Here is a 5,000-nt window from a genome sequence, read left to right on the forward strand (position 1 = left end):
GTCTGTCTAAGTGGGAGTTCTTAAGTAATATGATTAATTAAACATAAATTTATCATGAACTTAGTCCTGGTAGTATTTTGCAAATCATGTTGTAGATCAATAGCTCGCGTTGTTGCTTCCCTGTGTTTATTTTGATATGTTCCTAGAGAAAATTGTGTTGAAAGATGTTAGTAGCAAAGATGCGGATTGGATCTGTGATCTGAGGTTTATCCTCATTGCTGCACAGAAGAATTATGTCCTTGATGCACCGCTAGGTGACAGACCTATTGCAGGAGCAGATGCAGACGTTATGAACGTTTGGCTAGCTCAATATGATGACTACTTGATAGTTTAGTGCACCATGCTTAATGGCTTAGAATCGGGACTTCAAAGACGTTTTGAACGTCATGGACCATATGAGATGTTCCAGGAGTTGAAATTAATATTTCAAGCAAATACCCGAGTTGAGAGATATGAAGTCTCCAACAAGTTCTATAGCTAAAAGATGGAGGAGAATCACTCAACTAGTGAGCATGTGCTCAGATTGTCTGAGTACTACAATCGCTTGAATCAAGTGGGAGTTAATCTTCCAGATAAAATAGTGATTGACAGAATTCTCTAGTCACCATCACCAAGTTAGTAGAACTTCGTGATGAACTATGATATGCAAGGGATAACGGAAACGATTCCCAAGCTCTTCGTAATGCTGAAATTGACGAAGGTAGAAATTGAGAAAAACATCAAGTGTTGATGGTAGACAAGACCACTAGTTTCAAGAAAAGGGCAAAGGGAAGAAGGGGAACTTCAAGAAGAACAGCAAGCAAGTTGCTGCTCAAGTGAAGAAGCCCAAGTCTGGTCCTAAGCCTGAGACTAAGTGCTTCTACTTCAAAGGGACTGGTCACTGGAAGCGGAACTACCTTAAGTGATTGGCGGATAAGAAGGATGACAAAGTGAACATAAGTATATTTGATATACATGTTATTGATGTGTACTTTACTAGTGTTCGTAGCAACCCCTCGGTATTTGATACTGGTTCAGTTGCTAACAGTAGTAACTCGAAACGGGAGTTGCAGAATGAACATAAACTAGTTAAGGGTAAAGTGACGATGTGTGTTGGAAGTGGTTCCAAGATTAATATGATCATCATCGCAGACTCCCTATACTTTCGGGATTAGTGTTGAACCTAATTAAGTGTTATTTGGTGTTTGCATTGAGCATGAATATGATTTGATCATGTTTATTGCAATACGGTTATTCATTTAAGTAGGAGAATAAATTGTTGTTCTGTTTACATGAATAAAACCTTATATGGTTACACACCCAATGAAAATGGTTCGTTGGATCTCGATCGTAGTGATACACATATTCATTGAAACCAAAAGATGCAAAGTTAATAATGATAGTGCAACTTATTTGTGGCACTGCCGTTTAGGTCATATTGGTGTAAAGCGCATGAAGAAAATCCATACTGATGGGTTTTTGAAATCACTTGATTATGAATCAGTTGATGCTTGCGAACCATGCCTCATGGGCAAGATGACTAAGACTCCGTTCTCCGAAACAATGGAGCGAGCAACAGATTTGTTGGAAATCATACATACTAATGTATGTGGTCCGATGAATATTGAGGCTCATGGCAAGTATCATTATTTTCTGATCTTCATAGATGATTTGAGCATATATGAGTATATCTACTTGATGAAACACAAGTCTGAAACATTTGAAAAGTTCAAAGAATTTCAGAGTGAAGTGGAGAATCATCGTAACAAAAATAAAAGTTTCTACGATATGATCGCAGAAGTAGAATATTTGAGTTACGAGTTTGGTCTTCAATTAAAACAATGTGGAATAGTTTCACAAACTCATGCCACCTGGAACACCACAACATAATGGTGTGTCCGAACGTCATAACCGTACTTTATTGGATATAGTGCAAGCTATGATGTTTCTTACCGATTTACCAGTATCGTTTTGGGGTTATGCATTAGAGACAGCTGCATTCACATTAAATAGGGCACTATCTAAATCCGTTGAGACGACACTATATGAACTGTGGTTTAACAAGAAACCAAAGTTGTCGTTTCTTAAAGTTTGAGGTTGTCATGCTTATGTGAAAAAGTTTCATCCTGATAAGCTCAAACCCAAATCGAAGAAATGTGTCTTCATAGGATACCCAAAGGAGACAGTTGGGTACACCTTCTATCACAGATCCGAAGGCAAGATATTCATTGCTGGGAATGGATCCTTTCTAGAGAAGGAGTTTCTCTCGAAAGAAGTGAGTGGGAGGAAAGTAGAACTTGACAAGGTAATTGTACCTTCTCCCTTATTGGAAAGTAGTTCATCACAGAAATCTGTTCCTATGACTACTACACCAATTAGTGAGGAAGCTAATGCTGATGATCATGTAACTTCAGATCAAGTTACTACCAAACCTCGTAGGTAAACCAGAGTGAGATACGCACCAGAGTGGTACGGTAATCCTGCTCTGGAAGTCATGTTACTTGACCATGACGAGCCTACGAACTATGAGGAAGCGATGATGAGCCCAGATTCCGCAAAATGGCTTGAGGCCATGAAATCTGAGATAGGATCCATGTATGAGAACAAAGTATGGACTTTGATTGACTTGCCTGATGTTCGGCAAGTCATTGAGATTAAATGGATCTTCAAGAGGAAGATGGACGCTGATAGTAGTGTTACTATCTACAAAGCTAGAATTGTCGCAAAAGGTTTTCGACAAGTTCAAGGTGTTGACTACGATAAGAGTTTCTCACTCGTATCTATGCTTAAGTCTGTCCGAATCATGTTAGCAATTGCCGCATTTTATGAAATCTGGCAAATGGATAAACAAAACTGCATTCCTTAATGGATTTATTAAAGAAGAGTTGTATATGATGCAACCAGAAGGTTTTGTCAATCCTAAAGGTGTTAACAAAATGTGCAAGCTCCAGCGATCCATCTATGGACTGGTGCAAGCATCTCAGAGTTGGAATATACGCTTTGATGAGTTGATCAAAGCATATAGTTTTATACAGACTTGCGGTGAAGCCTGTATTTACAAGAAAGTGAGTGGGAGCACTACAACATTTCTGATAAGTATATGTGAATGACATATTGTTGATCGGAAATAATGTAGAATTATTCTGCAAAGCATAAAGGAGTGTTTGAAAGGAGTTTTTTCAAAGAAAGACCTCGGTGAAGTTGCTTACATATTGAGCATCAAGATCTATAGAGATAGATCAAGACGCTTGATAAGTTTTTTCAATGAGTACATACCTTGACAAGATTTTGAATTAGTTCAAAATGGAACAGTCAAAGAAAGAATTCTTGCCTGTGTTAGAAGGTGTGAAATTGAGTAAGACTCAAAGCCCGACCACGGCAGAAAATAGAAAGGGAATGAAAGTCATTCCCTATGTCTTGGCCATAGGTTCTATAAAGTATGCCATGCTGTGTACCAGACCTATTGTATACCCTACACTATTTTTGGCAAGGGAGTACAATAGTGATCTAGGAGTAGATCACTGGACAGCGGTCAAAATTATCCTTAGTGGAATAAGGACATCTTTCTCGATTATGGAGGTGACAAAAGGTTCGTCGTAAAAGGGTTACGTCGATACAAGTTTTGGCACTGATCCGGATGACTCTAAGTCTTCATCTGGATACATATTGAAAGTGGAAGCAATTAGCTAAAGTAGCTCCATGCAAAGCATTGTAGACATAGAAATTTGCAAAATACATACGGATCTGAATGTGGCAGACCCGTTGACTAAACTTCTCTCATAAGCAAAACATGATCACACCTTAGTACTCTTTGGGTGTTAATCACATAGCGATGTGAACTAGATTATTGACTCTAGTAAACCCTTTGTTGGTCACATAACGATGTGAACTATGGGTGTTAATCACATGATGATGTAAACTATTGGTGTTAAATCACATGGCAATGTGAACTAGATTATTGACTCTAGTGCAAGCGGGAGACTGAAGGAAATATGCCCTAGAGGCAATAATAAAGTTATTATTTATTTCCTTATATCATGATAAATGTTTATTATTCATGCTAGAATTGTATTAACCGGAAACATAATACATGTGTGAATACATAGACAAACAGAGTGTCACTAGTATGCCTCTACTTGACTAGCATGTTGGTCAAAGATGGTTATGTTTCCTAGCCATAGACATGAGTTGTCATTTTATTAACGGGATCAAATCATTAGGAGAATGATGTGATTGACATGACCCATTCCATTAGCTTAGCACCCGATCGTTTAGTATGTTGCTATTGCTTTCTTCATGACTTATACATGTTCCTATGACTATGAGATTATGCAACTCCCGTTTGCCGGAGGAACACTTTGTGTGCTACCAAACGTCACAACGTAATTGGGTGATTATAAAGGAGCTCTACAGGTGTCTCCAAAGGTAAATGTTGGGTTGGCGTATTTCGAGATTAGGATTTGTCACTCCGATTGTCAGAGAGGTATCTCTGGGCCCTCTCGGTAATGCACATCACACAAGCCTTGCAAGCATTGCAACTAATGAGTTAGTTGCGAGATTATGTATTATGTAATGAGTAAAGGGACTTGCCGGTAACGAGATTGAACTAGGTATTGAGATACCGACGATCGAATCTCGGGCAAGTAACATACCGATGACAAAGGGAACAACGTATTTTGTTATGCGGTCTGACCGATAAAGATCTTCGTAGAATATGTGGGAGCCAATATGAGCATCCAGGTTCCGCTATTGGTTATTGACCGGAGACATGTCTCGGTCATGTCTACATTGTTCTCGAACCCGTAGGGTCCGCATGCTTAAGGTTTCGATGACAGTTATATGAGTTTATGAGTTTTTGATGTACCGAAGTTAGTTCGGAGTCCCGGATGTGATCACGGACATGACGAGGAGTCTCGAAATAGTCGAGACATAAAGATTGATATATTGGACGGCTATATTCGGACACCGGAAGTGTTCCGTGTGATTTCGGAGAAAACCGGAGAGCCGGAGGGTTACCGGAA

The sequence above is a fragment of the Triticum dicoccoides genome, chromosome 1A (genome assembly GCF_002162155.2).
Source record: "Triticum dicoccoides isolate Atlit2015 ecotype Zavitan chromosome 1A, WEW_v2.0, whole genome shotgun sequence".
NCBI classification, from domain to species: Eukaryota; Viridiplantae; Streptophyta; class Magnoliopsida; order Poales; family Poaceae; genus Triticum; species Triticum dicoccoides.